Source organism: Aegilops tauschii, chromosome 3, assembly GCF_002575655.3.
Source record: "Aegilops tauschii subsp. strangulata cultivar AL8/78 chromosome 3, Aet v6.0, whole genome shotgun sequence".
NCBI lineage: Eukaryota > Viridiplantae > Streptophyta > Magnoliopsida > Poales > Poaceae > Aegilops > Aegilops tauschii.
The window spans coordinates 234101215-234114400 of record NC_053037.3 but is presented as its reverse complement, the minus strand read 5'-3'; the positions used below and the strand labels follow the sequence as shown (position 1 = coordinate 234114400).

The following is a 13186-nucleotide window of genomic DNA, read 5'->3' as shown; positions in this document are numbered from 1 at the left end:
CAACCTAACAACCAAATACAAATAAACAAGGCATCTGCTAGATAACTGGACAAATGCTCACTGCAACCAACCTAAGAACTAAATATAGATAAACAAGGCATCTACTCACTATAAACAACCAAATATAGCCATTCGTGAAACTGAAGTGGACAATTCATACTTAAACATCACATAACCCTATTGAACATTAGATTTTTTACATAACTGAAATAATTAAACATGGCACAGTTAAAATACCGCATGACAAAAGCTACTACAACAAAGAGTATGGGTTGGCAAGCTAGAAAAGGTAAGATTTGCTGATAGGATGTTGCCTCACATGTCATGGACGGGATCCTTCTAGTTGGAAGAGCACAGACCCATGGTGCGCTCTCTGATGTCACAGATGGGCTGCTTCACCTTGGAATAACCTTTGTGGGTGCCCTCCTCGTGGTCGCGGTCGATGAGATCTGACATGGCAATTGAGGATCCCAAGTCGCCGTTGTAGAACGCGTCCTTCAAAAATGGGCAAATGGGCTCGATGGCATATGGCATACAAGGATCGCAAATCCTTGACCACTTGGCGGAGGAGATCAGCGGCAGGGCAGTTGAAGAGATCGACGGTGGTTGAACCAGAGGGGTTGGGGATGGACCACTTAACCTGTGACATGGCTCGCGTGAAGCCGTCGTTGTCGACGAGCTTGATGTTGTAGCCAGCTTTCCCAGGATACAGTAATACGCTAGCCCACTGACGTGAAGCCTTCGGCATGGCAACGTTGTCAACATCTTCGCTGGCTTCCGCGGCGAGGTGTTGCTCCGGATCGACAGGTCGGGGCGAATGGCGGTCACCTCGCCAATGTCCGTCGGAGGGTCCATGATAAACCTCTTCTTGGCCGAACGCTCGTCGGGCTCCCCGGGATATGTGGTCGAGCTTAGGCTGCGACATTCTGGAGCAGGGGATGTGGATCTGGCGGGGAGGGACACCAGAGGCCTCATCTAAATACTCAGGGGAGTAGGGCGACGGTATTGGAATCGCTGGGTAACCTGAACTTTATTATCTAAGCTAGGAGGAACGGGCAGACCGGCAGGGGCTGGAGGCGGTGGCAGCAAGCTAGGGTTCGAGGGGGGGAGGGGGCCAGGTGGGGAGACTATGTGTGTGTGTGGAGGGGGCGGGGTGGTGTTTGAGGATACGCCGCGGCTTCTGAAAATTTTAGTAATGGTGGGTGGAGATGGTGGTGGACGAGGGAGGGCGACAGTTCAAATGCCTCGGCTACTGCAATTTTACTATAAGGTCGGTGCTGGAGGAGTGGGGGCGATGGTTGAAGTACGACGGCTACTAAAATTTGGGTAAAGGAATTGGTGCGAGGCAGGAGTACCCAAGAGCGCACACGGTTTAATAAGAATATGCGTGTATGATAATAAGGAAAAGCGTGGCCAAACCGCTGATTTTTGCAACGCTCAAGGCACGTAGTTTGTCTTTAGATTTGACATGGAATTCAATCTAAATAAACTACCTGCCTTTAGCTTGCACAGGTGGTGATTTTACACGGCACTAGCATCGCACACGATTAAGCCAGTACCTCCACCTTTGCTGGCGCTTGCACATGCATGGTGATTCACAGCGCACTTGCATCGCACACGGTTAAGCCAGTACCTCCACCTTTACTCGTGCTTGCGCAGTCGTGGTGATTCACAACACACTTGCATCTCGCACGGTTAAACCACTACCTCCACCACTACTAGCGCTTGCATAGTCGGGGTGATTTCACAGCCCACTAGCATCACACACGGTTAATCACTACCTACACCCTTGATAGCGCTTGCGCAGCCGTGGTGATTTCACAGCGCAGTTGCATCGAACACGGTTAAGCTAGTACACCCGTGTCCATTGGGCGCCATACGAGTCTTTGCAGCAAAAAAAAGTTAGCGAGGGTCAGAAGACAGCCACACCAGCATGTGGCCCAAATATATATGATAGAGGCAAAGGTGTCCCGTCTTTCGATGAGATGGTGGCTATCGTTTTGGAGGAAGTCGACTTTGACGATCCGACTACGAACGTGCGAGGATGTCGCGCCTTAGCAATCGCTAAACCAACTCCGAGAGGTTATGACCACGCCGGAGCACGATCAACCTGACCACGAAGGTCTGTTTCCTGCAGGCAAACGAAGAACAAGCAAGAAACTAAGATTGCAATCTGGATATTGCGAATATAAGAGGAAAGCTTTATTGATCAAGGTGGGGTTCTATGACGCCTTTGTCTGGTCGTTGAACACAAACGAAGTACGCGAAGTCGCAGCTATGGCGAACTTTTAATCTAAACAAAACCCAAAGTCTAAACGGCGCCCTAAGGGCTGTATATATGGAGGAAGAGGAGGGAATTTCGTGGCCCTTGAGGGAGGGGTCCGAAACCAACCCTAACTCTTGTTTCCCCACACATACGGACTCTAAAAACAGCCTATACTTAAGTATTTTGAAATTACATGGGTCTGGCCCAATAATAAGGTGACGCAGCACCTAGAATAGCCTATGGACGAATATTATGAAGTGGCATCTTGTATATTTCGTCCAAGGCTTCATGCACTCATTATGGTGGCCTCAAAGTCCTGAAATCATCACTTGTAACTCCGTTCTTGTTCCCCTCGCGCATGCCATCATCTCCATGCTTGGTCTTGCTCCAGTGTTCATCCCTATTATCCATGACAGGCCCTTCATTTGTAAGCAAAACAAATGTATCCAATTTAGGCAGCATCATATTCTCATGAACATTAGAATCATTACCAAGAAACGAAAGTACCTGATAATTTAATTGGCGTGCGCGAGCTCTAGTAATTGGTCCAGTATGTATAGCAGCAGGGTTGTGGGTGTAACAATGGTATTGATGTCCTCATCAACATATGAGTGAAAATGGTGGCTGTGATGTTCAAAATTCCAATGCACAACTTTGACCGCGCGGGCCCACGGTTGGGCGCATCGTCGAAGATCGATGAGAGGGTCCAGAAGTCAAGAACCACCTGAAAGTGACTAAATATATTTAGGAATATAGGATATGATGTTTTTAAATACACAATGCACAACTTTGGTGGCACCTGCCTCGCAAACCCGAAAGCACCCTTGGATATATCTAAGGATAATTATTTCTGTGCCCTTAGTTGAGTCCCACTCGGCAGTTTTGCCCATAATTTTTGAAAACACCCGGTCCTGCCCAAGCAACTTTGACTTTTCGTTGGACCAGTTTGCCCATGCTTCTTCACTATGTTGTGAGACAATGCCAAATGGGACCCATCACTCACAAAACCATCACAGTTCCTTTTATTTCTCTCCCGTCGGTCAAACCCTTGTCTGTGATCCCCTCCCCCTCTCTCTCAAGTCTCAAGTCCCATCGATGGTGGAGCCACAGATCCCGTCCATGCCAGCGGGGGAAGGCCAGCAGGGCCCCGTCGGTGGTGGAGCCACAGATCCCGTCCATGCCAGCGGGGGAAGGCCAGCAGGGCCCCGTCGGTGGTGGAGCCACAGATCCCGTCCATGCCAGCGGGGGAAGGCCAGCAGGGCCCCGTCGGTGGTGGAGCCACAGATCCCGTTGGGATTAGGCTCGAGCGCCCGCAGGAGGAGAACTGCCCTGATCCGCCTCGTCTCCACGCCCGAGTTCCGCCTCGTCTCCTCTCCGTGCTTGATCCGTCGAGTTTGGGTGCGAGCGCCGCCCTGCTCGTGCTCCTTCCTCTCCTCTTCCCTCTCCCTTTCTCTCGCGGCTCTGTTTCTCTCAGCCTCCTCTTTTCTCTTCATTAACAGGAGCAGCGAGCTGCAAGAATGCCACCATGGCCGCTGCCCATGGAGGTCCCCCTCCCGATTCGTTCGCCGCCGCCCTCGATCCGTTCACGCCGACATCTTTGTGGATTTGTGGTGACGAGCTGCGCCGCCGCGACCCAGTTCGATCCAGCACTACATCATGCGAGCGAGGCACGAACCGCAGCGCTGGTGTCCCCGTTGACCCTTCGCCCACGCCTACATGGGCCAGCCTCCACCGACGCCTCCAGCTGCCCAGATCCAGGGGGCCTCCCGGCACCAGCATCGGGCCAGGCGCGCAGCAAGCCCAACACCGCCGGCTCACGTCCCCGCGAGCTGCACCTACTCCCTCTCCTCCCTCCGTTTCAAAATAGACTAGTAGAATGGCAGTGCGTTGCTACGAGCTACGGTGCATATAAATAAATCAAACACAGACATCAAACGGGGCGCCCAGCAGGCTTCCAAAAATTCATCCATGTGGACAGTCCAAACTCCCCCGAATAGCAGCAACAATACCATAGAGTAAAGAATTTCATCTCTCTCACACACTCTTTTTTTGTCAAACATCTCTCTCCCATTGGGATCTCTCTCACACACACTCCCTTCTCTATGTATCAGTAGCAGCGGCATGAACATCAACAGTAGTGTAGCAGCAGCGGCACGAATATCAACAGTAGTGTAGTAGCAGTGTCGCCGCTACGCACGGGCCGTCTCCCCTGCCCTTCCTCGCTCGAGCGACGCTATCCCCTACCTTTTCCGCCACATTTGCTTGGCACTGTGCTCCCTCTTCCTACCCTTCTATCTGGCTCATAAATAATAGCAAAGGATATAAGATTTAGAATGCTTAAGGTCTGAAATACTTTAATCTCTACCAACTAGAGGCACAAATAACTACATTTAAAAGCAAGCACAGATAACTACATTTAAAAGCAGAAATATATGCTATCTTCATCAATAAATAAAGAGTAAAAAAGCAGAGGACCGAAACCAAATAATTAGGCATGAATGTTATAGGTCATTTAAAGGCACCATGAAAATGTTGCAAACCATTGTACTGCTACCACTTACAAAAATTTAACAACAATTCTCAACTCCGCCAGCATGCAATACATTTATTACTATAGGAGACTGGATACAAATTTCTTTGTAAAAGGTTTCATACACTCTTGTTAATGTGTAAGTACATCAAACATGTTCGAACAAGCAGGAATGATGAGGTAAAATTAAACCATGGATATCAGACTACCAACTCCCATTTAATAGTAGAGATAATTCTGGTGCACATGAGACGGTGTCATTATTTGTTTACCCGTTAAAACTCTTTTCCTGTTGTTCCTCGTCTATCCACTATCTCCCCCTCTCTTATCCAAACTTATCAACTGGTAATCTACATCGAAGACCACACCAGGGTTTCAGGGGGGGGGGGGGGGGGGGGGGTACGCATCAAGAGTTGGGTAAAGCAAGACCCGATTTTATTTCAGATTGAGCCTCATAATAGAATTTAAAAAACTTCCATGAAACTTGAAGCATTGTGTGCTCTTGTCCACGAAGAGAGATATAGCCTTATAGCACCAGCATGCCTGTCTATGTTACTCCTCAAGCCAAACTATAGAACTTTTATCTGTCGACAACCTGTCCAAAGACACTGGCTAATTACATTTAAGCCTTCCTCTTCGGTCTTCTCATCGACGTGACCATCGTCGACATTGCCCACCATGCTTGCTCGCATCTACTTGGTCCTTGTCAAGTACATCCACGCTTCCAACTCTCACCTCATCACCATGCTCGCTGATGCATATGTCAAGTCCAGACACACATGTGGGTGTACTATTTTCATCTGACACATGAATGGCCATTGCCACGCCCGCCCTTCTTGTTTGTTACGCCCCTACTAACCTCGCCGCCGTGTGCGTCCTTATCCTGAGAAAAATACATTCAGAACATTATAAAAATCATAATATTTAAATGTATTTTTTGAGTCAATGGAAGATGCGGTTCTGCACCTTCACTTCATTATCAGAAGAGTCAAAAGTTAGGATTTAATATACTCCCTCCGTCCCAAAATTCTTGTCTTAGATTTTTCTAGATACAGATGAACCTAAAATGTGACTTGATACATCCGTATTTAGACAAATCTAAGACAAGAATTTTGGGACAGAGAGAGTAGCTTTCAACAGGAATAATGTGTACTATAATCAAGCATGGGCTAGGTTATCAATGAGAAAGCATAATACAGAAGCAAGCTGAAGCTACCCACTCTTAGGTTTATAGTGTATATTGCATACTACAGAAGCATAATTTTTTGAGATTAACGCTACAACTTTGTCATGCATCAGGGTATCTTTGTTTTGAAAAGAACACATCCTGTGTGGAATGTGGCTGGTAACATGTGCTCATTGTTCCGGGTGTGTCGAGATCTGCAAGTATTAGCATAAGAAACTCTTCAGTTGTACCACAATCTACCAATGCCTGAAACAAATAGAATTATTGAAATGGCCTACTCATCAAATTATTACCCAGAGTGTATAACTTATCTTTCAAGTAAATAAGATCGCGTGTGAAAAGAGATATGTCCAAGCTTTCCTTATAGATTACTACATGAAACTTAGCTCTCTCAGGAGATGAACCTATGATGAGAAGTTCATACCGATCATGTACATGAAAGCATTGACTATAGCCACTCCTGAAATGTAGATTAGAAAAATAATGCAGACCAAAAAAACATGGTGAGCGAGTGAAAGACTGAACTTACCTTTACCAAGATTTCCGCATCTGCCAAACAAATTCCAACACTGACTTTTATCCAAGCGCTGCTCTGGCTCTTTTCCTTCATACGTATCACCCTGGAATGAAACATATCACATTAGAAATACTTAGATGTATCCTGAAAAATAAAATGATAGCAATTAGTATTATTCAGTAAATGAACAATGAGATTTTTGGAAAATACATTGTAGTAACATATTAGCATTTTTGTAGTACCATAAGAACATATTAAATTAGGCCAAGCTCTGGAAACGCCCATTCTTTTCATGTTATTATTCATATAATGGGATTTGAAAAGAAGAGCGAGAGAGAAGGAAACATGATGGAATTATTAGTATGCTTTCCATGTTACAAGCACATGCTTATAGAAGAACACATTTCCGCATCTATCATAGATTCATAGTATGTCCTAGCTCTGTCGCTACAAAATGTGCGTGCATTATAGTTAGCATGGAAGAACACCGTCTGGTAACATCACCATGCCAAAATGTAGTGCAAGATGATGAATTGACTTGAATTAACTGTCCTCTGTAATCTTTTGGTGATAAGATGCATTGCTCTATCTATTATATCTCGTATTCTTCATGTTCTTTGAGCCATCAGTAGAGAAGGCAAAATAATTTCAATAGTTCCAAACATAAACTCCTGATGTTGCTCTCTGATCAAGTTCATTTGGAATTTCTACCAAAAAAATGTTCCCTGTTCAAAGAGATGCTTGACACAACTTGGTTTGATTTAATATAACCATCAGAGAGTGAGGGACGAACCTGCATGCTCTCAGCTCTCATGTCCATGTCAGAACTTGCATGTTCCTATACAAAGCTGGGGGCAGCAACACCTTCCCAATGAAGAGTAGAGGCAAATCTGTGACCGATTGCGCCTCACAGACTCAAGGTTTCTGTAAACTGTTAAATTATTCAGAGCATGATGACGGGGATGATATCCCATATATCTTTTGCGTACTGTGTATCATACGGTCACTGCTGAACTTGGGGGAACCAGCTGTGTTGAGCATAAATGTTTTTGTCCAAAGCTGCAGGTAGAGACGGATATGATGTGATTAGGAGGATCAAACAGTCTGAGTGACTATCTACCAGTCTATCTGTCTATGTGGAGTTAGTAATGAAATAACAAACTAAAAATGTTAATCACACATGAAACAGAGTGGAAAAATCCACGATAACGGAATAATGTTCAGAAATGAAAATCAGTTTTCTGAAGTTATTTTTGGATTGGAATGCATAGAATGACTCTCCTGAAGCTAGGTTCATCAAAGCTCATATATCAACAGCCAACATATGAGTAATTATAGCACATCTAGCACATGTATTCTCTGATTGGCTATGATGTTCTTCCAACATACTGATAAACGCTTCAGTGTGAAATAAGAAATATTCCTAACAATCAGTGAAGTCGTTCATAGTGAAATACTGATGTACCATTGGGTAAAACTTGCACAGAGGCATAGGCATATAACTGTCATGTTCAAATGCATTGAAACCTAACGAATCTAAATCTAACAATGTCATTCTTGTGAAATATCATCCAAAAATAGTTAATATAATAGAGAAGAGAAGTAGACACACTGAACAAAACATGAGAAATATTTTGCTTTTCGTTAATACAATGATCAAGATACAAATGCAATGATTAGAGGGGACACAAAAAAGGCCTTGGCATTAACTCACATGAAGTGAAATAAATAACAGGTTTGTGGTAACACTCCAATCTGATGCACAAGAACTCTGAATAAAGCATCACCAGATCGAGAAATACTTGGTTCTATAGTCCCATGCATGAACATTTCTACACTTTCAAGTTTTTGGATCAACGACACTAAATAAACAGAGCATCTACCAAAAAAACATTATGTCACGAAAGCATTTCCCATGTCTTCTGTTATTAGGTCTATACAGGATAGTATTAGGCCAAAAAAGTGAAAGAGTGTAATGAGAAGGTCTAGCAAGTATATATATACTTTTTCTAAGCTGCCAATTTATGGTTACAGAGAAGATCCTAGAACTGTAGAGTCAACTCACAGAAAAGGGAGCCAAACAGGGAAAGCCATCAGAGACAAATAGTCCTTAAATCATCCTTCAGATAGCAACGTTGGAATTGATATATATATATATATTGTAATAATTTCCTTTAAACTGCAGTTTTTTAAAATGAGCTCATTTACTGTCGGCTTCGTCATATTTAGGTGCAGTCGAAAGAGAATCCAACTCAAAAGCTAGCAAAGCTCCATCCTGGATACGACAGAGTACGGGCATATTTAAGCATTGACTGCTTGATCAGTTGTGGCTTGTTAAATATTAATTGTACCTAGTTAAATAGTAATTGTCCCTACTTACATGGTACAAGGAACACTTTCTCAACAAATGCAATGTACACAACCAAAAGGAAGCGAAGTACGTACTATTATGCAGCTTCCAGAATGATAAAGATCGTGTGGGTCACTAATATCAAGTTCAAAAATCAAACATGCATCAAGTGAGCGAGTTTCAAATCATCTAATCACTTACAAAGAGAACTCTGTCATGTGACTGAATACCACGTCTCAAAGATGACCATGTGGGTTGAGGCACAAGCAAGGGTGAAGGCACCATTGTTTAGACCATGGCGTGACAAAAAGAGTGATGGGAAATTAGGAGCACAAGCAAAGGTGTTTGGATAAATTCAAGAAATCAATCCAAATCACAGAGTGGGGAAAGTAATCTGACCTTGTCAAGGAAGATATTTACGTAATTGAACTAATATAATCAATTTTCAAAGAGAAATAGCCAAATCTTAGACTACTTTCATCAACCACATCAAGAACTGTATGTTTGCATGAGCACACAGGAAGGGGATGCCGTACCTTGTAAGGGAAGAGCAACAAACTGACAAGTTGTCGGCCGGCCTGGAGGAGGACCAGAGGACGTTGTCTTCTCCACTCCTTCACGAGGTGGTACTTGACAGCCACGGCGAGAAAGCGGGCATCAGGATACATGTGCAAACAACGGAACCAACATCTCTGTAGGCGGCGTCTGATGAGATATCTTTGGCGTGTTCAACATTTCATGAGATTTGTTCGTCGGGTTCGGCATACCTGTGTACCGCTGGCATGGTCTTCTTGCGCCGCTCGTCGCAGCCTGCCTTGGGTTGAAACTGCCCTGCCCTGGGGTTTAGCGCAGGTGGCGGCGACGCCTTCAGGAAGGTTGAATGACACCCACGGGCGCCATCATCGTAGGGCTTTCGGCCAAATCCACTGCTGCACTGGGGCTCCACAGCAGCGCCTCCAAGAAGGGAAGCGGCGCCAAAAGCGTCGCCGTTGCTGCCGCTAGCAAGGAGCTAGCGAAGGGATCTCTCTCGGAGACAGAGCAGCAGAAGGTCAGACACCACACCAAATCCATCAGGTACCCAAGCCAATGGATGCGATGGGTGGATGCATTTATCATATCTGAGGGGCAACAGGGAACCCGACGATGGTGCATCTGGACGTGCGAGAGCAAGCCACACAGGAGCCTGGTGACGAGCCAAGGGCAACCACGGCGTGGGCCAGGGCCGGCAGAGCACAGCGGACGGAGGGCCAAACGCGGCTGGCATACGCAGATCCGCGGAACTCCGGGCAGAGCATCGCCATCGGCGCCCCCCGTGGAGTCAAGCGGGAGTGGGGGAAGCGGGCGGTGGAGGAGGGCGCTGGGGTTGGGTCGCGGTCGGACGAAAGGACAGGTCCGGCGATGATGTAGCCATCGCACGCGATATGATCTGTGCGCCGCAAGCAGGCCCAACGGCGGCCATCGAGTGCCGCGCAGAGTGCCACGATGGGGAGGAGGTGGGCCACGCGAGCAGCCGAGTGCCGCGCAGATCAAGCTGGCAGCCGGTGGGAAGCCAGCTGACGGCCACCATGAGCGAAGGTGAAGATTGGATCGAGGGGCGGAGAAGCTCGCGCGAATGGACTTGGATTTCGACGGGAGACGCGTCCCTGCTTTGAGGAGCCGCCTTCGCCGCCGCCGGCGACAGCTGCCGGCGACGGCGGCTTGGTTGTGGTGGGGGTCTGTGGCGGCTAGGGTTGGGGGGCGCCCCGGTGTCGCCCTAGGAGGAGAGCGACATGGGAGCGAGCTCACGCAAGGTCCTCTCCAGACTGATTTGCAATCTCGCAGTGGCACGGCTGCGTCAGGAAGATCGAGGGGATCGAGAGGAGCGGAGTCGTAGGTTTTTCTTTGTTTCGGTGCTGGGTGCGTTTTTTTGCGTGCGAGGGGGAGGGCAGACGAAAAAACCAGCGAAAAAAACCGGACGAAAGTGGTGGGATGTTTTCTGAGTGATGGGTCCCATTTGGAAGTGTCTAGTGAGACAGTGAGGAAGCAAGGGCAAATAAGTCCAACGAAAAGTCCATAGACGGTCAACACACGGTCAAACGACACTAACTGGATGGAAACAGGACGGAAGGGCAAAACCATAAGAGGAGCAAACGGGCTTGGGCAAAACCGAGGGTTTTCAAAAACTAGGGGTAAACCTGTCGAGTGTGACCCAACTAGGGGTATAAAATCAATTATCCCATATATCTATAATGACATAATGTTGTAGCTACCTAGCTAGGGTGCTTGACCCACCTCCCACTTCGTGTCAGCGGGGCAGATGCACGTAATGATACTTTGGTCATACATGCATGTCGCCATGACCTACCATAAGACGGGCCAGTGAATCTATCGCTTGGTCAAACAACAATTGTTGTTATCGACAAAAAATGCATATAATCCGCTTGGAGCAATAGATTGAACCATCATAAAAAATCGCACGAGAGGGACCACAAAACCAACACCGCCTACATGCGGCCCAAAATGATGTATGTTGGAAGGGGTGATGTGTGTTTTCAATATTGATATGGAAAAACGATAATATGGAACCGTGAGAAGGAAGCGTGAGCTAGCACGACACATGCGCACAGTGCTTACCCATATAAAAAATCACAACCAGAACTGCATGTGCTGTCGAAAGGGATGAGGATTGCCGTTCGATCTGGGAGCATCCAATGGTGCAGATGTACGACCCATGAGGTTTGGGTTCTGACCAATATGAACGCACGACTCAGATCACGCGCGGAGCAGGGGGCAACAGCCACGGTTTGGTAGGCACACGACTTTCGCGAGTGAACCTTGTGCTATTTGAAAACATTTCGTGAGGTTTTTAAATCGTCGTAAATCCAAAACTCACCCAAAAATCGTGAAAGTTGGCATGGTGTCACGACATGGCCCATATATGTTGAGGAAAAAAATTGTTCATTTTTGGGCAAGTTTTATTACAAGCCTTTTACAAACCAGAGCTTCTCTCAACTAGCCTCATGGTTTCGGTAGGGAAATGTGTGCCCCTTGTGGGAGAAACGATAATCATTGCCTCTTTTTGCCTTGTATTTTCTTCTACACGCAACATGGAATGACAGGATATCCGTGCTAAAATTAAAAATTATTCAGGGTTCGTTTGGCCTTTTTATACATTAATTGAGTTTCCTAGGCATTTAATGTCTATAATTCAAATCTTAACTAGAAATACATGCTCCAGTTCACCAAAATGGCTAGAAAAATCATATTTGTGTCCTTGGGTGCATGTTTAGGCCCCATGCAAGGAATGGGAATGAATTATAACCGTACCGGCGTCCTCGCTCGTCCTCAAACATTTGGAATCTCGGTTTTTAAATCCCCGTAAATCGAAAACTCACCAAAAAGTCATGAAAGTTGGCATGGTGTCACGTCATGGTAGATATATGTCATGGTCAAAACATTGTCCAATTTGGGCCAAGCTTTATTACAAACCTCTCACAAACCAGAGCCTGTCGCAAGAACCCTCGTGGTTTCGATAGGGAAACGTGTCCTCCTGTGGGTGAAACGATAATCACTCCCTCTTCTAACCTTGTATTTTCTTCTACATGCAACATGGAACAATAGGAGATTTGCGCTGAACTTTGAAATTATTCAGGGTTCATTTGACCTTTTTATTCACTAATTGAGTTTTCTAGGCATTTAATGTCCATAATTCAAATCTAAACTACAAATACATGCTCCAGTGCACCAAAATGGCTAGGAAAAACGTAAATGTGTACTTTGGGTGCATGTTTAGGTCCCATGAAAGGAATGAATTCAACCGTCTCGGCATCCTGGCTCGGCGTCAAACATTGCGAATCTTGGTTTTTAAATCTCCGTAAATCCAAAACTCACGAGAAAATCATGAAACTTGGCATGGTGTCACTACATGACACATATATGTCGTGGTAAAAAAAATGTCCAATTTGGGACAAGCTATATTACAAGCCTCTTACAAACCGAAGCGTCTCGCAATCCTCGTGGTTCCGGTAGGGAAACATGCCCCCCTTGTGGGTGAAACGATAATCGCTGCCTCTTCTCGACTTGAATTTAGTTTTCTACAGGCAACATAGAATAACAGGAGTGTCATGTGGAAATTTGAAACTGTTCATGGTTCGTTTGGCCATTTTATATATTAATTGAGTTTCTAGGCATTTAATGTAGTCCATAATTCAAATTTTAACTACAAGCACATGCTCCAGTGAAGCAAAATGGGTGGAAAATCGTACATGTGTCATTAGGTGCATGTTTAGGTCTCATTGAAGGAATGGGAATGAATTACAAACATCTCGTCGTCCTGAAACATTGAGAATCTCGGTTTT

At 45.8% G+C, this 13186-nt stretch overlaps 2 long non-coding RNA genes across 4 annotated transcripts; both read right to left on the bottom strand.

The window, feature by feature from the left end:
• Nucleotides 1–4164: 4164 nt before the first annotated feature.
• LOC141042355 (uncharacterized) lies at nucleotides 4165–5188 on the bottom strand. The gene is made up of 2 exons (XR_012204796.1): nucleotides 5069–5188; nucleotides 4165–4561 (listed from the first exon to the last, which is right to left on the bottom strand). It is a non-coding gene; the product is annotated as an uncharacterized lncRNA (long non-coding RNA).
• Nucleotides 5189–5209: 21 nt separating this feature from the next.
• LOC109777239 (uncharacterized) lies at nucleotides 5210–10782 on the bottom strand. 3 transcript variants are annotated; one of them, XR_006672036.2, is made up of 5 exons: nucleotides 9617–10782; nucleotides 9051–9541; nucleotides 7293–7558; nucleotides 6387–6602; nucleotides 5210–6337 (listed from the first exon to the last, which is right to left on the bottom strand). It is a non-coding gene; the product is annotated as an uncharacterized lncRNA (long non-coding RNA). The 3 variants fall into 3 exon arrangements; XR_012204795.1 differs by having other exon boundaries at nucleotides 9386–9478; nucleotides 9617–10760; XR_006672035.2 differs by having other exon boundaries at nucleotides 9386–9541; nucleotides 9617–10759.
• Between the last annotated feature and the right edge of the window lie 2404 nt (nucleotides 10783–13186).